At 37.0% G+C, this 24,060-nt stretch overlaps 1 long non-coding RNA gene across 3 annotated transcripts in view; it reads right to left on the reverse strand.

Moving 5' to 3' along the window:
- The window catches only part of LOC116592978, a 98,288-nt gene that overhangs the window by 24,129 nt on the left and 50,099 nt on the right, over nucleotides 1-24,060 (reverse strand). For all 3 annotated transcript variants that reach the window (XR_004286683.1, XR_004286682.1, XR_004286681.1), the window contains exon 8: nucleotides 5,017-5,221. This is a non-coding gene — a long non-coding RNA (uncharacterized LOC116592978). The remainder of the gene's footprint in view (nucleotides 1-5,016; nucleotides 5,222-24,060) is intronic.

Genomic DNA, 24,060 nt, shown 5'->3' on the forward strand with positions numbered 1-24,060 from the left:
TGGCTGACTTTCAAGAATTAAATGATTAATATTTGGGCAGGACAATTTTTAGTCTCCATGAAATGAGCCAACCAAGTCAAGCTCATTGCATGGATATGCCCATGAATAATCTCGGTCATTCTAAAGCACCTCTTCTCTCCCTTAGGAACAAATCAGGGGAGAGTTCCTTCTTTCCTTGTAGTCCCTGCAATTTAGCAAATTCCTTTGTCCGAGAGAAGAGTTTACAATCATCTCAAATCCCCATGCTCACAATCACCAAGTTTCAGCAAAGTGGGATGCTACAGATATGGCAACACTAGCTCTGGTGTTTCAAGAAGGCGTTGAAATATGGCACCTGCTTCCAAGCCAGGCCAATTGCTCTCCACCCTCAGTCTCAGTTTCTGGTCCAGAAAACGTGACTCATGGGCCCACCTGGCTGCACTGAGGGGATACGTGGTACATATGAGGTACCCAAATAATTCTTGCTGACACCCCATACAGATTAGTTGGTGATGGCTCCAGAAAGACTAATGCTAAAGGCATTTTAGTCAGAAGCTATTTTATCAAGCAGTTCTCCATATTCCAAAGTCCTATGCAGAAGTGGTGTGAAAACAAGTGGCATGGAATGCACCTCCTCAACAGGCTACAAGTCACTACCCTCCAGTAGGTCACCTTCCAATTCACCCGCAAACTGATGTTTCAGAACTTTCACAATTAGCTGGGAAGTTAACATCGGAGCATTTATGGTATCCGGGGTATCTTTATGATTTTGTCAAACAAACTACAAGAAAAAATTCACTTGACCAACGTTAACCAAATCATTTTATTCTAGAAGCACAGCCCGCTAAGGAGAATAACACCTTGAAAAATTCAGACAAGTTCTTGACCATGAGGGATTTTAAAAACCTTGAAAATCCTTGTGTTTGCCACTTGTTGTCTCTCTTTGGTTTGGCACCATCCGATTGTTCATAGTAGGTCTACTCTAAATTTTTGTGGCATTAAATTATTGACTCACAAACCATACAAGATGCAGTTAATAAAACGACACCACTGGTCACTCTACGGAGAGTCTGGTTTTTAAGCACCAGGACTCCTACTAAAATATGCGGCCCAAGAAAATATCAAAAGGATTAATTTTGGTTGTTAATGGTAAAGAATGTTCTTTTGCAGCCATAAGAGAAAATGTCAGGTCTGGGACTGGGTGGATTAGAGGCGAACAGATTGCCAGAAACAAAGGCAACAAAGAAATAAAAATGTCTTCTAAATACACTGAAGCAAAACAAATGATTGGATTTGGGATTTAACAAAATATAATCTTATTTGCCTCTGCTCTTTCAGCACATCTTTTCTCTACGCCAAGACAATATGAACCTCGCCTTCTCAAGCCGTATTTTCTTTTATGGGAAAGACTGCTGGTAACTGAGGGCAACACACAGAAGATACTATCAGTAGATTGGCATATTCGTTTTTTATGCTGAGAGGATGTCATGTTTACAATAAATTTTAACGCCCAATTATTTTCATTCAGTTCTGGTAAGAGGTAAAATAAGAATAATCAAATTAGAGGGGATTATTGAATTACAGCTGAAGAATGAATAGTGCTTATTTTAGAGACTGAGTTTAGAGTAGTGTTTGTTTGTTTGTTTTAGTGAGAAGTGTCTCTAATAAGAAAAGTATTATCACGGAACAACTGGGTTTTTAAAAAGTTGGGCAATTTAATGTACCCAACCTAAAGCTAATAAAATACACTTTATCAGGCAAGGTACAGAACAACATATTTGTTTACAGTTTATGGTTGAATACCAACCCCACGATTAAGAATTAGGAAATTATCTTTATAGCAAACAGATCTTAGCCAAACAGATTATTAATCTGTACTGCAAGGTATCACCCCGCTCTTTGGAGGGTGCCAGCGTCACGTAGCCAACTGAATTCTCTCTCACTCTATCACAGGATTTTCATCTTTGACTTTCTACATAGGCCTGGGGTAGAAGTCTATCTTTCAGAAAAAAATGCTAAAAAGGGTACATGAAAAGCTTGCGCAAAAATAAACCATAGCACCTCAGGCTTCTTAATTTTTACACTATAATACTTGGGATATTCGTCCCTTGACATGTTCAGAGTGAATGCTTTGATGAAAAGAGAGAGAAGTAAATTAGATATAGAATGAAGAGAACCTGTATTATCATTTTAATAGTCCACAGACACATAAAAGGAAGATGTTGTTCACTATGTGGTGGGACTTAACTCACTGACTTGGGAATAAAAAAATTTAACGTGATATGAAAAATAGCAACAGCTTTTGCAGTGACGTGAATATGTAACTTTTTTCACAAATTTTCTGAAAAATTTAATGAAGAAAAATAAAACCCACCCATTACATGACTTTGTAAACAACGAGAGTTCGCTCCTCCTATAACATTTTTGGACCTAATGTAAGATACTGAATATATTTATAGACTCTCAGAGATCACAGGCAACGAAATTCTAAACATTAGAAAGAAATCAACATTTTGCAACAAACAGCTTCCTAAGCAACCATACCACAAAGACTCCATTTACAGGAGACATCATACAGATTTAACACGGATATAATATCCAGTTTAGGTGGCTAGCAGTGGATTAGAATAGAGATGTCCCTGCTATTTATTCCTAACCTCTTCAGGACATTTCTAGATTGGTTTTTCTATTGAGAGCACGCATTTTTCAGTGTGTGGAGATTGCCTTCAGGCTCCCGGCTTTTTTTGAGGCGGTGGTTTTGATGTTTGGATAGGAGTGATGCCTGGGACGCTTCCCACGTGCTCCCAATTATCTATACATTAGTCCATATTCCCTGCCACTGGGATGCTCTCGCCAGAGCTATGATCCTTCCAAAGCAGCATCCCATTCAGAAGTGCAAAAATGAAAATTAAAATAGGGTTTTTTTTAATTATTATTAGTTGAATGACATACGACCTGCTCAATGTTTGCATTTAAATTGGCCAGAATAATTCAGCTCTAGCTTTTAATTTCAGAAGGGTTAATCACCCTAACAAAGGTCAATCAAACTTTAATCTTCAATAAAATTGCTACAGCCCCAATCACCTGCAGGACATTTATTATATTCCTATTTCCATGCGAAAGAACGCACTGCTTTCATTATGCATCACTAATCTTCTAACTCTTTACATTAGCACATTTTACCAAAAATATTAATTCCTTTGAAACTCTGACAAGAGTTCATTTCTACACATCTCAGGAGATAATCCTGTTTAAAAGAACGGGTGTATCAGCTGTGAACCACTTTCCTGGCTTTTTCTAATCCTCATAGACCTTCGCTACTCCAACTGAGTTCTTACAATAGGAAATCTCAATGACACAAAATGTTATGGAGGTTTAGGTTAAAACAACATTATATCATTTTAGGAACTTAATCCCCCCTATTGTCTGTGATTATGCCATTCATCTCCTTGTTTCTATCCATAATGTTTACTACGTTCAAAAGTTATTGATTGGAGGCAGCAAGTGTTAACCATATTTGAACAGCAGCAGAAAGACTTAAATTCATTAATTTGTTCACTCGATAAATATATAGAGTGCCTATTATGTACCAGATACTAGGAGGCGAGAAATGCAAAGTCAAAGAAAAAAAGAGATTCTCTCTCATGAGAATAACACTCTCTTCCGAAAATGACATCCGGAATATAATAAAATGATACCTTAAACCTCCACTTCCAGCATTTCTTATCAACGTCATTAAATTTTAGTGAAGATTGGAAATATGTTGAGTCAAATTTTAGCCAAAATTTCAACAGTTTTTTTTTCTATTACTCGGACACTTAAAGAGTTTAAAATTCACAATCTCCTAAGTGGCTCATTTTTTAAGTTTTGAGAATATGAAATTTGATTTTCATATTTTCAAATAAATATATTCAGAGTATCTAGTCTCCCATGACTAGGAATAAAGCCGTGAGAAAGTTTAAATGGGCTTATTAAAAATACGCATTGCTATGCATTCGTTTCCAAAATGTCATTTCATTATGTTTTAAAAACTGCTATTAATACACACAGCAAATGGCATTGGTAAAACAAACAAACAAACAAACACACACACAAATTTGCTTTATTTTTGCCATGATATACTGGTCTAGACGACCACAGAGGGAAGCAAAGAACCTCAGGGTAAGTCCCAATTATACTGCAGATTGATTGCTTTGGTATTCTAGCGGTGATGTGACACAGCATAAACAGCCCAAACTTCACCTTCTGCATCATTTTTGAGAAACCTTCCTCTCTCTTTGTACTCTGAGGAAGCACACAGGCATACACAGAGGCACACACTCCTTCTCATTAATATTCAAGTTCATTAATTAGCAATATGTGATGACTATAATTTGGGTAACTCCCCAGAGCCTGAATATTCAATCAAGCAAAGCAAATCCCAGTAAAAAAGAAAATACAGGTATGACAGTCAATGGCCAGACTGGCATTGAGGAATAGCATGATTTTAAGATATGCTGGTCTTTCTAAATGTTGTAAAAAGCCCCAATTACTTTGACAAAAGTCAAGACCCCAGCCTTCCTTCCCAACTGCTTTGAGCATTTCTTGAAACCGAAATAGGACCTCCACATCTTCTAGAACTATGCTTGCTTTTTTCACCCCTATAACGAGGTTAACACAATAGAAAAAGCAGAGCAATGGCTCTTATTTTTGAGCAAAATGAATCCAAGGCTACACAATATAAAAGGTTCAATTGATACTTGTTAACAAACAGTTAATCTGAAAACCGATAAAGGTTAGACACAACGACAGGCAAAACATTGCTTTATACTCTATTCTCTGCATCAAAAGCCATTTCATTATAGTTCTGAATTCCCAGATTTGGAAAAAACCCAAAGCTTTCAGAGAATATGATGTAAATGCTCAAGATGCATATGGATCTTTTTACAAATCATTTTGGTCACAAAACAAAATGTAATCCACAAGCCATCAAACAAAAAAAAAAAATCTGAATAAGAAAGCCCAGGTGTGGAATTATGAAAAAGCAAACAAACGTACCTTCGGCTGAACAAGTTCACGATTTCTCATCTTGCCTATACGGCTTTGCCATTCCACCTTGAGCAAAAGTCAACTCCGTGTCCCTTGTGATCTTTGTGACAATGCCATCATATCGCTGGCAAATTTTTCGATTAAACTTTGCAGATATAGTAGCAACTTTGTTAATTATGATATTAGCCAGCTGGCGGGTACAATCAGTCAACCGCTGTAAGAAAGCCAGACAAAGAGGCATCTAATCATTGCAACCAGAGCAGATAAATTTTGTTCCCTTCTCATACGTGTCACAGATTCTATCCCTTCTGACCCTCTCCTCAGCCATCGACTGTCAAATTTAGATTCTGCGAGCTCCCAGCTTCCCTTTATCCCTGCCTTAGATCTGAAACTCCTGGTTATCAGGAAGACACGCGTCACCAGCTGTCTCGGAGCAGGAAAGCAATCAGGTGAATACTACTTATTATCTTGCATTGCTTTCTGAGGAGTGACAAGATTGATTTGGGACCCAGAATACATTCAGATCTCAGACATGTAGTTCCTAGGTTTTGAGTTCAAAAAGGAGGTTATGTGTAAGGTTGCAACAGAGAGTACTTCAATCGCAGTGTTAAGGATATGGGATATTAGAAACTTAAGGAGAATTTAAAAAATAAACAAAAACCTATCAGAGCTCCTTTTTCAGATGCCTTTGTATTTTCTTTCCCACATCTGCATTACCTTGGTCATGTCTGTGAACAGACGGTTACCCAGCGGAGACAGCTTTATGGCTAAGTAGTCTTAGGTCAACCCCTGGAAACTGTATTCTGACATTATGAAGTTGTATCCATCCATCCCCTTTTCATCAGCAAGAGTACTCTATAAACTCCCATCCTGGAACTCAGCCTTACAAATAAGTTCAAATCATACTTGCAGAGAATTTTATGAGGAACTAATTTTGGGCATTGCAGCTAAGAATAACTTACACAACTTTAGATAAAGAGACAGACATCTCTACATCCTAATACAAATTTTCCCTTCAGAAAAAAAATCAGTGAACTCAAATTATATAGAAGTGTGATTGATCAATCGATTGGTAGATATAAACACACATACATTAATGAACTTACTGAAATTGAATTGTATGTTGGTAACACACTTAATAACATTCCTGTAAAATGACGTTAACATTATTTTTTAAAGTGAAACATTCAGTTGACCAGTAAAGAGTTTGATCTGCATAGTAAGCCATTAAACCAATCTAATACTTACTAAATGATTATTTTTCCCCTTTGAAGTGTTTCAACATCAGTGGATTAAAAAACATTTACATTGCAGACTTTTAAAGAGAGTAATATACAATATGTTAATAAAATTGTATTTATCAACAAATCAGTAGGTTTTTCCGGGAAGGAAGAATTTGGTGAAAAGTTAAAATGCAATTTTGAATTACATTTTAAATAGGAATTCTATATATTTGGCTCCCTAAAGGGACCAAAATTGTTCTCTACCTATGAAAATTGCAGGTAGAGTGTACTGTGTTAACAAATCATGGTATGTATCTAAATTTGCATTTTATTTCCACATGAGGATATTCCTGTAATGGAAGGTCCAAAGCCCCTGCGTTTGGTTTATTTAGCATGAAGTGCTGAAAAGATAAATGTAGTTAGATGCAGTCTGAGCTATATATGACAGGGATAAGATGATGTAGGGATCCCCAAAACTACAGAGCGAGATACTTTCTTTCCAGGAAGATAAAAAGGCTTCTTAAATCCTACCAGAACAGAGATGGGAGGAGAAAAATATGGTTTCAGGAATTCTCAGAAATTATATCTATGCATATGTCTTTCTGAGAGTAAGATATTCTTTGTCCTTCATGTCTGGGGCTGCATTGAAGAAATACGTCAGAGCCCAGGAAAGCAAAAGAACAAAGGATTCAGAGATACTAGAGGCTGAGGGTATGCTGCAGCACAGTCTCAAGGACAAACAAAACAAAACAACAAAAACCCTTAGACATGACCTTTAGTGATGTTAGGAAATGAGCAGACTATCACCTTCACTGTCAGAGGCTTGATGACCAACCACCATGGGGCCTGGCACATGGCAGTTTCTCAAGAAATGCATGTTGATGCAGAATGAACATTTTTGTTGCACACACCATCCTCCCCAAAGCCCAATTTACCCATCTTAGAATTTAAGTAATGCCAAAAATCCTTCTTTAGGTCTTGTGTCTGTTTCTATAGATCAATGATCCCCACATATTCATTCAAGAATTGTATCTTTAAACATACCCCAAAACCCCCCAATTCAGACCGACAAAGAGTTTGAGATACCATTTTTCTTAAGATTCCAAAATAAGTGTTTCAGTCTTGCTCACTATTTGCGCCCATGAAAATAGTTCTAACTCAGAAACTTCATGAGTCAAAAGCTTTTTTATTCTTTGACTGAAAGACTTTTCCCTAAGAAATGCAGGATAAAACATAGTACTTACACTGAGTTTTTCATCACAGTAGTGTCTGTAAGAGAAAATGAAAACAATCTAATATTCCCAAAGAGGGAAATTACTAAACTACAGCAATTAGGTGTATGCAGTCATTACGTGAGAATGAGATGATTGAGGAAATCAAATTTTTATGACTATAGTAAATGAAAACAGCGGAGTATAGGACTGTACATATCCTGATTACTGAGTGCATCCGGACAAAGATTGGAAGAAGAAATGTCCGAGGAGGAAGTATGTTTTGCGGGATGAGAAAGTGTTTTCTTTTTGCCCAGGAGCTTGCTTTGACACCATTACAATTGTTCATCTCAAAAAGTCTGAATAGAAGCCCCCATCTGTAAAATGGAACAACAAAAATAATACCCTCCTGGCGGAGCTCTGGTATTAAATCAGATAGTGCATACAAAACCTTTTGCATCTCTCCTGACCTGCAGTAAACACTCGTTACATATCTTCATTCTTACCTTTCCTATAACCCCCATATAAAGAATCCAGACACATCGACCTACACCTATAATTTCATTTTTTTTCTACGAAAATCCCCAAAGAGTCACTGAATTAAATGGCGCAATCTGAAACAAGGAAAACCCACCAGACACAGAAATAGAGCCTATGTGATAAAATGGATTTATGAAATAATAATGACAGGAATAATTTCAGGTGTACAACATAAGGATTCGATAATTCTGTATGTTACTCAGTTCTCACCATGGGTGCAGTCACCATCCATCACCACACAAATGGATGTAATGTTTCATGTCAAATATACTTAATTAAAAATATAATGGCAATAATAATAATAATGAATAGATAAATGTGACTTTTTATAAACCCTACAGGTCTTAAGAAGCAGGCCCTAGCTCTGCCATAGGCTGTGCCAATAAAGAAACAGGACTGCTGGGAAACTGAAGTGGAAATAGGAGAATGTGACCTGGAGGAATGGTCAACCCCTCAAGGAATCTCAGGGCTCTTCCTTTCCTTTCCAATGTGGTGCCTGCTGATTTCTGCTCCCTGGGGGTACACATTACAATGCAGAGCAGAAGCACCGAGGTTGCGCTCTCTCTAGGGCCTGCCAGCGCCCCTCCTCACAATGGGTTGTTTATTATATAGATGTGATGCACGGGTGTGGACTTTTGCTCAGATGGAAAGAGTCGGTGAGACCATGTTCATCTGGACTTAGAAACACACTGTCCGTGGGGAAGCTTGCACCAATATCCACTGGGAATCCACACAGACAACTAAATCCTACTTAGGTGTTTATCCGGGACCATGCACCAGCTTCTGCTGGCCGCTGCAACAGTCCTTCCTAGTCCCTCTGGTCACTTGAATCTGTTTAATTAAATCTCATACATATATTTATTTCCTTCCTGCCTTCTGGCCTACTGGCTGGAGAATCAAACACCTCATTTCCCTTCCTGTTGTGCCGTGGTCTCAGGAGTCAGATGGCCTGTTCTGTCCTATGCCTAGCTCCTCACTTACCACCAGCTTGGGGACTTCAGGCAAGTTATCAAAACTCATTAAGACTCTGTTAAGAAAAAAAAAAAATACCACCACCTTGTAACGCTATTGTGAAGATTAAACTATACATGTCATTTGCTTAGTATACAGTAGGTATTCAATATATACTCTGTCATTGTTGAAGGAGCAGTGGAATCCCTGGGAAGCAGCACAGCTCGGCAGTGGGTGAATTTAGATCCTGGTTTTCTCACTTCAATGATGAACAACAACAATGAAAACAGTAATAGTAATAATAACATCTCCATAGCATTATAAGAGTTAAACGACTACTACAAAGTACTTACCACATAGTAAATAATGTTTGCAAGTATAGTTATTATTCTGCCTACTATGCTAATTGATTATTTCTTCCCCATTATGTAACTATTGTATAGTAAAAACAAATCAGGACGTTGAATGTGAAGACCTGAGGATACGTATATTCATCTATGTCCATATTCATTTTTGTTGCAGCACTATTTGCAACAGCGAAGGCCTGCGAATGATCCAAAAAATCACCAAACATAACTGGTTAAAGAAGGCTATATCCATACTGTGGAATGCCAGGTAGCCATTAAAATTAATGAAGAAGTAATGATATGAAATCATTTCTATGATCCATCTTAAGGGAAAGAACAGCGTATTGTATGTTATCATTTTGTTTAATAAAAGTTTGTACATAATATTTGTATATTTAAAGAATCTCTGAAAGATACATAAGAAATTGCTAACGGTGGTTGCTTCAGTAGGGAATGTGGCACTGGAGGAACAGGAGGGGAGGAACTCTCTCACAGTACAGATATTCCTCGATTTACAATGAATTATGTTTTGATTAACCCATCAAAAATTTAAAATATCGTAAGTTTAAAATGCATCTAATACACTTCATCTACCAAATACCTTAGTTTAGCCTTGCCTACCTTAACTATGCTCAGGTCACTTTATTAGCCTACCATTAGGCCAAACCATTCAATACAAAGCTTACTTTATAATAAAGTGTTGAAAATCTCGTGTAATTTATTGAATACTGTACAGAAAGTGAAAAACGGAATGACTGTATAGACACCGAACAGTTAAGAGTTGTAAGTGTACGTATGGGTTGTTCAACCTCCACGGCTGACTTGGAGCTGCTGCCCAGCATCAGGAAAGACCATTTTACCATATTTCTTTAGCCCAGGAAAAGATCAAAATTCAGAATTCAAAGTACGGTTTCACTGAATGTGTATCACTTTTGCACTATAATAAAATAAAAAAATTTTAAGTCGAGCCATGGGGCTGTCTGTATATTCTTTGCTACTGTATGAATTTGTGTTATATGTATGTAGCTCTTTTAAAAGCATTAATAAACTTATCAACCTTAAAAAAGTCATTATCACTGAGTATGAAGGGTGTTTCAGTTTCTTTATAAAAAAGTAGAGACAACATCCACCCTTCATGCTAGTAGACATGATTCGCTAGTTTGTCTACTCAGATATCTGTAAGACACACTGTGTTGTTGTTTTTTAAGATTTTATTTTGTTCTATTATTTATGTTTTAGAGAGAGAGAGAGTGTATGTGTGTGTGCATGTTAGCATGAGCAGGAGGGGTGGAGTGTGAAGCAGAGGGAGAATCTTTAGCAGGCTCCATACCCAGCAGGGAGCCCGACATGAGGCTCGATCTCATGACCTTGAAATCATGACCTGAGCTGAAATCAAAAGTCAGACACTTAACTGACTGAGCCACCCAAGCACCCCTAGAGATTAATTTATATCTCTATATCCAACTTGGGGCTCGAACTTACAGTCCGGGGTCAAGAGTTGCAACTACCGACTGAGCCAGCCAGGTGCCCGCTTAGTGTTGTTTGTTTGTATCATAACATGACCTTTTTCTTTCAACTCTCATTTCAATGCTGTTTCAGGAGCCTTCATTGCGTAAGTTAATTTTCTTCACTCAGTAAATGCCAAATTGTGGATATTCCAGCAGCCTCTCCTTTCTTATAAAGGATCCTTATAAAGGATCGAACCCAGCACGTGAGAGACAAACTATACATTCTGGATTATTCCAGAATCATTTCAAGTTAGGAGCACTCTTCATGTTACAAATAACACATGTCCATCTTCAGATAGGCAGTTGGCTCTCAAGGCTAGGTCCTCTAGTTGCCAGCAGAATGCCCAGAGCTAAGGGTGCCCAATACGGAACAAGGGGAAACTCCTGGTATATTGTAAATTCTCCACGGATAACCTGAAAGATTGGTATAGGTTTCAAACAAGACACTTCTTGTCTTTCAAATATGCATATTTGAGAACTCATTGCTAATTATAAATATTATCTAAACAAATATCAACCGATACTTTCATAGGAACCTTTCATGTGTCATGTTTCCTTCTTATATGGAATAGTCTCTTCTACTTTTAAAAGGTGCAACTGCCGATCACAGATGTTAGCCACCAGAACGCTTGGATTTGCAACAGGTGTACATGCAACTTGTGGCCTTTACTGCCTGTCTATAAAACAGCATTGAACTCACAGGGAAAAGATGATGGTTAAAGGGGTTGGATGGTGTGCCAGATACAATGGCCAGCACTTGGGAGCACTCAATAATGGGTTTTCTCATCAGCAGCAGCATCACTGTCATCACCACTAATTTTAAACACCATTAGATGGTCAACCGTTGTACTGGGATATGAAAAACTGCTGGTTCTTCCCGCTTGCTAATTTTTCTATTCCAGAGTAAATGTTATCCATGAAATGAACACAAGCCCTTACAGCAACTGGTAATATTCATGCTATATGCCAATCCTCAAACTTTTATGGTCATGTAAATCAGGGAGGGATCTTGTTAAAATGCAGATTTTGATTCAAGTAGGTCTGGGTGGAGCCTGACATTCCACATTTCTGACAGGTTCTGGAGGGACCCCACCACTGCTGGCCTTGGGTTATCAAGGTTATGGACACCCTGGACTTTATAGAGGGTAAGAATGACACACTTCATAATAAACACAATGACTATTAAACTATGTAGTTATGTGCACAACCAAGTAATATCTTTTTCTTCTCTCTTTCATGCTTATCTCTCTGCATTTACATTCCTCAGTCTTCAAATAAAATACAGGTATGGAATAAAAGTACAACTAGGTTCCTCTCTATGCTGACTCCTGCTGGGTACAAGGCAAGGGGGAAAAATCAATTACGTCAGTCATAAAGTAAGGGTCATATTTACAAAAAAAATTTTTAAGGGAAAAGGCAGAAACTTTAAACTTGAGTTTTTTTGTTTTTTTGGTTTTTTGTTTTCCTTTAAGTATGCTCCACACCCAGCATAGAACCCAGCTCAGGGCTTGAACTCATGACCCTAAGATGAAGACCTGAGCTGAGATCAAGAGGTGGACGCTTAATTGACTGAGTTACCCAGGTGCCCCAACCCTGAGATATTTTAAAAGAGTGAGTGATAACTATGATTTCCTTTCTTACCACAACCTAAGCCATTGTTTATATTCATTCTGTTTGACCCCAAAACAAAGTAAGATATTAACAAAATATTTTTTTCAGTGATCTATATGCTTCTCTTGTGTAACTAAACATTTACAGTCACTTCTTAAAAGAATTACTTAAAACTAAATGGTTTAATCAGTAAGAATACTGTACCATCAGCAAGCTGATATGGCTGAACTCTTAAAAATTCTGGAGATATTTGCTAAGCTTTCATTATTATTTCTACTGCTATGAGTTCTCTTGATTTGCTTGACGATAACTAGTGGGAAAAAAACCCAGAATTTTAATATGGTAAGATAATACTCTAAATTCTAAAACCCAGCATCCAGGCAAAAGCTAACAAAGGGTATATGACCTAACTCAGGTTTGTTTTTGTTTTTTGGGCTTTTTTTTCAAACTGAGACCCATGGTAAGAAAATATTTACAATAGAGCTAAGGAGCACACACACACTCAGAAGATTTTTGAAAAATGTGTTCATGAGACAATATTTGCTACATTCAGTGTGCTCTGACAGTTCCATTCTCTTTATTTTAATATTATTAAAATTATTACAATTATTAACGTTTAGTGCTGGCTGTGATCCATTCCATTGGTTTTAAACAGCCCACTAATGGGTCACTCAAACTTCCAACCTCGGAAAACTTCTGAGAGCTAAGGCTGATTCTCTGGAAGTTCATGAGTACAAGGGATGTTCAAGAACTGAGGCGACATTGTGACATTCATGGACCAAAATCCTGACCAGAGAGCCCACACAAGGCCATTTCAGTGGCAGTTAACAGAAACCATATTCCCAACAACCCATTCAAGACAAATGTTTTCTCCCCAACCTTGTTTGGAGGATAATGTAAGAAAATCACCTTCACGATTAGGTAGAATAATGGTGTTTAAGTGAATCACCCAATTACTATTAGGAAGTAATAAGGAAGTAAGTGAAGGATGACTGTGGATCAGAACTGATGAATACAAGGGAACGTGCAGGGAGCCATTTAGCAACTTTTAAATACATTCGAATATAGTAGGCTGCCTTGACCTGAGAGTCACATCAGTGAACCAAAGAGACATTATTCTAACATACACTGGAACTTTTCTAAGGACTGGCAAATCACAAAAAGAGCATGGAAACAGAATGAGATTTTGGATGGCATTGATTCTTTTTATGTGGGAATGGCTAAATTTTATCTTTCAGAAGTTCAAGCAGCACTAAATTGTTTCAACTACAAGTACAGGAATTTTGTTTCAATTTTATAAAAGGAGGACAGCGATCAGGTGTGTGAGATAAGAAGCTATAGCTAATGAAGTCATGGAACCTAAATGAAGTATACTGAAGCCACATGCCAATGCCTGGGTACTGGCTAGATCTTTTCTCGCCAGCTGAAACACAAGCAAGCAAACAAAGAGAAAGAACACCCCAACTGGTAGCAAGACAGACTAAATAGTTAGAGAGGAGCATTGCTATCTTTAGTGGGTCTCAGAGTAGTTCTGTGTGAAGAAGGATTGGGTAACCTTTCATATTTCCTCCTGCACAGTTATTCTCAGATTCCATATGGGGAGTACAAAAATAGTGAAGAAAATCTCCCTAGTTCAGACTTGGGTACCATGCGGAGGCTTAAGAGATGCTTTTCAGTAGAAGAGAGTTCGTGGAATATTTTTAAAACAATATTTTAGAGCACTGATCAGAGATTGTATTCCCTGTATGCTTTATCCCTAAGTGTTTCTAAGGAAGGTGTTTATTTATTTTTTTTTTTAAAGATTTTATTTATTTATTTGACAGAGAGAAATCACAAGTAGATGGAGAGGCAGGCAGAGAGAGAAAGAGAGGAGGAAGCAGGCTCCCTGCCAAGCAGAGAGCCCGATGCGGGACTCGATCCCAGGACGGTGAGATCATGACCTGAGCCGAAGGCAGCGGCTTAACCCACTGAGCCACCCAGGCGCCCCAGGAAGGTGTTTATTCTGATGAATCACTAATAGTTATTAGTATAATATATATATATATATATATATATATATGTCGGGATAAAGATTTTAACAGACTAGAAGGCCGTATCACAATACTCTTCCTCTCAGAGAAAGACTTTTTCATAATTCTCTCAAGGGCCTCTGGCTTTTATTAAACATCAGCTTTTTTCTCTCCGCTGAAATTATTCTGACAGCCTTGACGTTACATTATCATTACAAGATAGTGGTATACTTAAAGATAAATGAGGATTCATGGAGAATTAAAAATAAAAAGAATACATGCAAGTCTCCAAAATACCAGGTTAGAATATCAAAGGTTACTCAGATAAAAATTTGATATTTTCTCATTCAATTAATCATACCTTCCTATGGGTAAGCAAACAACCCACGCTGTTCCGTCAACAACCCTCCACTTCCACTGCACGTGAAAACACGTATATCTCATTTCAAAGATTTGTGTAAAAGCAATGATGATATTTTAACATCCTAGAAAAATTTCTCAATGAGGATTAGTTCTAATTCCAACTGATTTTCTCTGCAACTCAGGCTCCCTCACTCTCATCAAGAAAAGAAATATTCCCAGCAGGATCCTTTAGTTACATGGTAGATTTTTCTAAGTAGATTGTATGCCTCTTGCTCTTATATGGTCTATTAATAAGATATTGTGCTACTATACAATTTACTAAATTGCAAAGATCAGTCATTCTTACTTTCTATGCAAATCTAATCCTACAAAGAACACGCACATTCATACACACGTAGTCAAATACTCTCAAATCCGGTGGTCCCTTACAGAGTTACACAATCAAATCATTTGGAAGATTTTTTCAAAAAAGTTTATGATAACCCCCCAAAAAAAAGTTCCAAAGGAAAAGTGAAGTTTGTATCTGAGTTTTAAATGGAAATTTTAATTTCTTTATTTGTATAATTACCCATTTATTTTAAGAACGCCAACTGGCTAGAACAGGAGTTTGGAAGACTATGTATTAAGAGGAAAGATGAAACAGATGCAGTACACAGTTAAGATCAAAGAGCCCCATCAATTCATTCGGAGAGTCAAAATCCAGCTGAGCCTCAGCGCCCTATCTGCATAATAAGAAAGGTTGACTAAAACATAAGGATTAAACAGATGAGCTGTCTCCTGCAGAGGCGTGGGAGGGAAGCCCCACTGAGACACTTGTAAAGACACTTTGGAAGTGCACACCTGCTCCTCCTGCAGTCAAACATACAGGAGACCAGCCTGGCCGTAGACGTTCCACTAATGTCCTAAATTGCTAGTTTTAAGAAAAAGGAATATATGTCCCAAGAATGTCTCTTTTTATTTGTCAAAATGCTTTCAGTCCAGGAAAATGACAAACTAATAAATAGCTTCCATTTTTCCAAGGTGACTTATCAAGGGCTTGTTTTTCAAAATCGAGAAGGAAGAGAGTATGTATTTTCCTATGTCATGAAACATTATTAGGGAGATGCATATCTCATGATCAATTTCCTTCCAATACATGGTGCTTTTCTGAAGGCCATCTTGAGTAACACTGGTAAATATATGCTAATTCTATTTCCATTCTCAGGAAATTATCATTTTTAGTAGTATATCCCAATTTTTATGAACACTCTGCCAGGTTATACTCAGAGCTATGCTAAATTACACAATTCAGTTCCATATAGCAAGAATACAGCACAGAAATCAAATGCACTTAAGGTTCTGGGCCCGTGACAAATGATACATTTATTCTAATGCCTTCACCACAATGTTATGTTGTAGCTACTGATAAGAAATTATTCTGAACATAAATACAATTTTCTTTTAAGAAAGCTAAGTTAAGCATGCTGGGCCTTTACCCTACTGGGAAAAGATCGTATAGAGTTATAACATTAGACTTCAAATAAAATTTAAAAACCTTACCTTTGGTATGGATTAACTTTCTCAAGCACAGCGTGTACGGTGATTTAAACATGCAATTAATAGACCCAAATATATGGTAAGCATCAGCTTTTGTTTAATTCACCAAAACAAGCAATCCAATTTGCAGCAAAAGCAAGAGTCTCTCAGGAAGAGAAGGAGTTGCAAAATGTCAGGAAGTGGTTTCATGGGGTTGAAGTGCAGTCTTTGACCTGCTCCCTAGTAGTCTAATTACATGATCACTCACTCAACCAACCAGCCAACCAACCAATGTTTTTACAGTGTTGATTACATGTAAGAGGCTATGAGGGATACAGAGAATTACACGTGAACCATAAGTAACAATATTAAACCATAAGTGTCAAACGTGTGACGTGAATAAATACTGTAGAAGCAGAACCCTGTGGGATGAAGAGCTGGAGATTTTCATTTAAGAGGTGGGGTTTGGCTTAGGAAGTGAGGGATGAGGTGACGAGGAGGGAACTGGTTTCTTAAGGAAGTACAGAGATAGAAGAACGTAGAATCTACTTGGAGAGAGAGAGAAAACATTCCATTTGGCTAGGAGATACAGAAACAGATGTTCGAGGTTAAAAAGGAAAGAAAGGTGGGTTCCTGGGTGGCCCAGTGGGTTAAGCCTCTGACATTTGGTTTTGGCTCAGATCATAAACTCAGGGTTGTGAGATGGTATCCCATGTAGGGCTCTCCACTCAGTGGGGAGTCTGCATGAGATTCTCTCTTTCCTGCTATCTCTACCCTTCCCCTCTCTCTCTAAAATAAATAAAATAAATCTTTAAAAAGATAAAACAGAATAAAAAGGAAAGAAAGGTAATTATGAAGAGCCTTTGCTGGTACACAAACCACTTTCCCCCAGTCTTTCCCTAAGTGTTCTCTACATGTAGTCTGGAGAATCACTTTGCATTTCTAGTAAAAACTTATGATCTGATCCACTCTGGACATTGTGGATCAGAATCTTCAGAAATGAGAAGTGAGAAACTGGATTTTTGAACAAACTCATAAATTACATTATTTTTAATCTTTTAGGGCAACAGGGAACATTTAATATATTTGGGAAGATGTGAACTGAAGGATATGTCAGAAGGACTTTGGGGAGGGAGAACTCAGAGACAAGAAGAAACTCGGAGCAGGAGGTCCAGATCAGAAGGGTTTTTTAGGTTGTTTTTATTTTTAAAAATTTTTTTATTTATGTGTTTTAGAGAGAAAGTGCACATGAGCAAGATGGCATTGGGGGGCAGAGGGAAAGGATGTCAAGCAGACTCCACCTTGAGTGTGGAGCTGACCTGGGGACCTGGGGCTGATCTCAGGACCCTGAGATCATGACCTTGAGCTGAAATCAAGAGTTGGACACTTAGCCAACTAAGCCACCCAGGCATCCCCAAATCAGAAGTTCTTATTTTAATCTAGATGTGTGGTAAGAATAATCACCTTTGCTCCAAACAAACATCAAAATGTCCATTTCTCTCAAAATCAGAAGCCCTTAATCCCAAATCTCATCAGAATTTCCTACATATTAATATTCCAATGTTTTTAAAAATGACTTTTTAAAAAAGATTTTATTTATTTATTTGAGAGGCAGAGAGCAAGAGCGTAGGGAGAGGAAGAGGGAGAGAGAATCTGAAGCAGACTCTGCACTAAGCACAGAGCCTGATGTGGGGCTCAGTCCCACCACTGGAAGATCATGACCTGAGCTAAAACCAAGAGTTGGATGCTTCACCGACTAAACCACCCAAGTGTCCCTAAAAAGGACCATGAAATCCAACATATTTCAGTAAGACATTACTGATCCCTTAAAAAAACAAACAAACAAACAAACAAAAAACCCTTTAAAGGTACACTAATTTATTGACCACTCTACTTTAAGCACCCATTTTCAGAAGGTCTCACTTAAGTCAAATGTGTTAGGTAATGCCTAAGAAAAATTTAAATGTCTACAGTCTTTAGCCACAACAAAAGCACCACTAGAAGTCTAGCTTAGAAAAGTACCTGCAGAGGTGTATAAGGATAGATAGTGTGCACACACATACACACACGTTTATATAATTATTAACTTATAGAATAAAGGTGGAAATAATTTACAAGAACCTCAGTAAGGGAATAATTACATCAAGGTACATAGACAGAAAATGGTACAGTTATAGTCACAAATTCTGAAAATCTATGTGTTGTTATGGAATAATGTTTAAGACGGTAATTTTAAAACCAAATTACAGAAAAATACGTATAGAACCATCCAATTTTTAATGAAAAAAAGCAATGTGTATTACTAAGTGTACTTATATATGTTTCTTTTTTGATAGAAAAAGCTCAAAGGGGCATGTACTTGGCTCAGTCACTTAAGCGTCTGCATTTTGGCTCAGGTCATGATCTCGGGGTTCTGGGATAGAGCACCGCATCAGGCTCCCTGCTCAGTGGGGCATTTGCTTCTCCCTCTGCCCCTCACCCTACTCATGCTCTCTCTCTCACATGCGAGCTCTTTCTGAAATAAATAATATCTTTAAAAAAAAAAAAAAAGCTCATCAATAGTAGTGGGATGGAGGAATAGTACAAGAAATAAAGGCTAAGGTTTTTCCCTCTTTAATTTACTCATGTCTGTATCACTTATTTCCTTAAATAATAAGCAAAAATCCTTCTGTAACTTAGAAAAAACTAACTTAAAACTTATCTTTGAAGTCGCTACTAAAATGAACATAGTATTTGCAAAATCTATTAAATAGTTGCCAAGGATTTTAAATAACTTCCGAAAATAAGTGACACTTCACAAGTGTCACTTTTGAAGTTAGTGTAGGGGAAACTGGCTTCCTTTCATTTTGATTAATTAATTCTCAAAATTTAATGGACCTGCAGCCTTTAAAAAATCATTCAGAAACGTTAACGATTTACGTATTGACTTCTACTTTACAAAAGCCTTTCCATTTTAATTAATCATATCAATCTTCCCATCTGATAGAGGAAAACTTTATACTTGCATTTTTAAAGAGGAGAGTCTAAAATAAATAGATACACATAATGTTAGAGCTTAGAAGCTAAATTATGTAATTATGCTACTTGATCATTCATTAGCTACATCTCATGAGCCTACCTTCACTCATTCTCTGATTTAGCACTACTATTAGATACTTGGTTCCCACAAAATATCATAACTTATAATATGTGGGAATGCTGAATATGAACACTAATTTTCACTTAAATCTATTAGCAATCCATTTTCAAAATGCTTCCAAATGATGCTGTTTAATTTACCAATTTCATATTATATAAAAGATGCATTTTCCTATACCAACACAGCAATTCTTAAAGGTTAACATAAAGCTAATTTATGTATTACTTTTAAAAATCAGAAAATGTCTTTTCACATTAAAGAAAATTTTCTATATTAAAGAAAATTCTCTACATTAAAGAAAATTCTTAAACATTATGGAAAAAACATTACTTCATCATGAAATTCTCTACAGTTGAGTAAGATTTACATATTTCCCAAATCTCATTTTTTAAGTGTTTAGCAATTGGTTTTAATTGGAATTCTAGCTCCTCTTAATTCTAAGAAATATGAAAGGACAAATAAAATATACATTAGTTGTGAAGTAAATTAAGTCACATTCTGATATATTTAATAGCACCAGTGGAACGCATACATCCTTTGCTGACTGTGTATGTTACAGTGAAAGGAACAGCCTTACCAAGCCTATTCAGATAGGAAATAAGGAGAAAACTATTTACTGCAGTTTCCTAGAGTTTGATGGCAATTAGCAAGTCTTACAGCTGTTATTTTATTTAAATTACTTTTAAAGTCATGTTTTATAAATGGGGAGAATACTTCAGTAAACATTAAATTCTTGAGCAAAAGTATCTTTTTCCATAAATGTAAAATTAAGAAGTTCGATAAGATGATCAAAATAATATAAAATGTTCTCTTTAGATGTATGACCAGAGGATATAGTCAACCACTGTTGGAAGAGTTTCTTCATCATTTAAGCATAAATACAAGTGAAGGTTTTTCCACTGTCTGGATCAATGACCCAGGACTCTTCAAAACACTTTGAATCCAGAATTATACTCAGGTTGATAGAGAACAACTAGGAAGGACCAAAAATAATTTGCCAACAAGGAGTTCATAGAAGAGACAAAGCATATACCTGTGACACCATTAGAAAATATTTCTCAAATGCTTGAGTGTACTGTGTGTAATATAATCATAGAATAAGAGGCTGAGATACAAAAACATCCATAATTTCTCTGGGATTTCAAAAATCCTCAGGTATGGTCATTTTCTCTCCCAAGTATAACAAACATGTCAACACAGATCTAAGAATATACATGTATTTTCAGTTTCCCCAAAGCTAGTTTCCCTGCCTCAACGCACTCCAGGACAAAGCTGTTAAGCTACTTGTTTGTGCCATGGAACCTGACTACGTTTGCCTCTGAATTGTGGAATTCTTACATGGCTACAAGGTTATCACCTTTTAAGAATTCCACAAATCAGAGGCAAACGTAGTCAAGTTCCATGGCACAGATGAGTAGCTTAACAGCGTTGTTTGCAAGAATGACTTTTACTTCTTTCTGCTATCAAAAAAAAATGTGTTTATTCATTTAACAAATACAGTTGAGCACTACTATGGGCGGGATACTATGTGTGGTATAATAACGCTGGGCAATGGGGGAAAGAGAATAAACACACGGATAAGGTCCTTAAATAGGACATGTTAAATAGACATGAACTGGGTTTTGTGTTTTGTTAAAGACCCTTCTCCCCCAAAAGGAATCCAATTATCTTTCCTAGCAATGTCTCCCAGGTCCACCATAGCTTATTTCAAGACCTTACTTAATGTTTTGTTCTTTATTTCTGTTTGCGCTAAAAACCATAGTAGGTAGCCTTTACGTGTGCTAGTTTAGGCCTAACTGTAAAAAGCTTAGAAGGGAAAGGAGACCGGCTCAATTTTAAATTTAGGCTACACAGATCACGTCAGAAGCATACACTGCTCCGCACAGACTTCTTAATACTTCCAGTTTAGTTGATGTTAATCAAGATTTACTTTCGTCTTCACTTAATTGAAAAGCATCTTTCAAAGTGAATAACACCAGGCAACATACCCAGGTGTGCCTGGGGTTAATTTCATGGCTTTCAATTTGAAAATCATTACTCTTAACTTTTCTAAAGGTTTTCACAAACCGGCACCTCCGAAGTATTGAAATTGGTCTCAATTCTTCACAGTGATGGTGCAGCGATAGAACTTTTTGCTTTTTCTCAAAATACTTCGACTTCATCAGCAACAGATGAATTCATTAACTTCACTATTAATTCAAATGATTTTTTCATTTTTGTAAGCTCCAAGGTTGTCTCACTAAGATCGGCTCTCTCTGTGTTCTATAAAATGTAATCAATCTCTATTATAGTCATGAAAATGGTATTTGTCACTTTGCTGAGAAAAAAAGAAAATCAATATATTATCCAAGGCTGAACAGGCATTTAACGCAATGAATTGAAGACCTTTAGAGAAATTTAGCTTGCCAGGAGTTTAGGACAAGTTAATCGAAATCCAGAAAATTCACAGAAGGTTGGCCAATGAAATATATAGATGTGCCACAGAAATTAATATTTGGGCAGTGGAATAACCTGTCATCTCCAATCCTGATAAGAAAATGGATTTAGACAGGCAAATCTCCAAGGGGTCACCAATTTGAAAAACAAAAGTGAAATCCATACACCAAGAAAGCATTTCTTGAATGTGGCTGGTAAATAGGAAAGGCTTCATTCTCATTTCCTATAAAATGTACTAGGTAGAGAGATGTTTTTAGACCTGCATAAAGGTAAAAAACCTTCAAGGTCAGAAACCTGTAGGGATAAATGTCGTTGGACATATTTTGGCTTTGAGCTGTTGAGGGCTGTTCTCGGTTGCAGTGGTTAACTACAGGGTGCGATGGTGTTGCGGAGAACTCAGAACGCATCTTGCCAGTCTCCCGCTGGGGAGGACCTCTGATCCTGTTCTTCCAGCTTCTGCTGTGTTGCCGCCAGCAAAGAGGAAGCGTGCCCCTTGATGACCTCCTGTCTGTAGAATAACTCCTCTAAACGGAAAAGTCTCTGTCTTGAGCTGGAATCTACTTCTTAAAAAACTGCTGCTCTTTGATCCTAGTCCTATATTTGGATCAGCATAAGGTTCTTTTGTTGCTGTTCCTTTGCAGCAGGCCCTCAGATGCTTGAGGTCAGCTATCATTTCTTCTGTCTCTTTTCTTTTTCTGAACAGAGACTAAGTTCCTTCACCCATTTCTCCTACTACACCGCTTACTGTGCGCATGGTTTCAGAAAACCCATGGTGAATCAGAAAATCCTTCCCAAGATACCCCAATTTATCAATATCCCTTTAAATTTGTGCCACCAAAAGTACACATAAGAAAACAAGTATGTTCATCAGAGCCCTGCTTTACTACAGTTGGAAACTAATGTAAAAATAAGTTCCTTCTTTCTGTCTCACAGTAGCTTCGCTGGATCTGTTTTGGGTTGAATTTATATCAGTGAGAGCAGAAGCTCTGTGGGGGCAGGAATTCGTGTCTGTTTTGAAACTGCTCCATCTTCAGCACTGAGCACAAGAAGGCACTCAACAAATATTTGGTGAATAAATGTAGGGATAAAAGAGTCAGTTAAAGATGCTAGATCTTTGTTTATTGAGTGGTTAACAAGTCACATCCCTTCCATTCTATACTCATGAAACTGATTTAAAAAATCCAAATACAGGACTTTGTATTGGCTGCATATTGTCTTGGGTTAGATCAAGGGTTTGCAATAGCTAAAACTATATCAAGTGCATATGCATAAACAAAAGGTGACTGTAAAGCAATGGCTTTTATTAATTAGCCTATGAGACTTGACAGATTCGAAAGTCATTTGGTCATTATCATACCCTATGGTTTTCAAATACAAAGTAAATAGATCTCTGTATGTTAATTTCACTTTTAATCCTGCTGGAAGTAGTTATTTCATTACTCTTCAAAGAACAGTTATGATGTCCTACGTGAGACAACTGAGACATTGCAAAATTAATAATCTGTCTTGGCTCATATGAGAGGTAAATACCAGGATCAAGTTTCAAATTCCAGTCTCTTAGGACCAAATCCTATGTTTTCCACCATCCCATTCTCCCTGTTTTATAAAACTGAAAGATGATGGGAAAGGGAAAATAATGACGAGGAATTTCTAAAGAGAGATACTCTGTGATAATCTCATCATCCTGATAAGGAAGAAGTACCAAGAAGTACCATTCCAAAGAGTTCATCATAAAAGTTCCCAGTGGAAAACCATTTTTTCTTAAGGTATTTTTCCTTCTCTGCCTTATAGTCTCTAACAATTAGAGAACAAAATAGTAAAAGAAATTTTTAACTTTGAAATTTACATCAAATTTTGAATTTGTACTCCTATGACTGAAAAATTTTGAATTTGTACTCCTATGACTGAAGAAACTGATAGAGGTAGAAAAACAATAACAACAACAAAACTTTAGGAGAGGAGAAACAAGATCATGGACTCCATGTGAATAAACTGTGTTTGTACAACAGTAAATCAACTACTAAATGCAACTTTAAAAATTTGTGCATGAAAAGGAAATGAGCACTTCTACTTATTTGATGAAAACAAACTCAAAGAAACAAGTGGTAAATTTAATACAAAAAATGTTGGCCATTTTGGTGGGTGTCCCATAGAGTGAACATACATAACAAATGTTTGTATCACCAGTTGTCCAGAAGCA

Source organism: Mustela erminea, chromosome 6 (genome assembly GCF_009829155.1).
Source record: "Mustela erminea isolate mMusErm1 chromosome 6, mMusErm1.Pri, whole genome shotgun sequence".
Classification (NCBI taxonomy): Eukaryota; Metazoa; Chordata; class Mammalia; order Carnivora; family Mustelidae; genus Mustela; species Mustela erminea.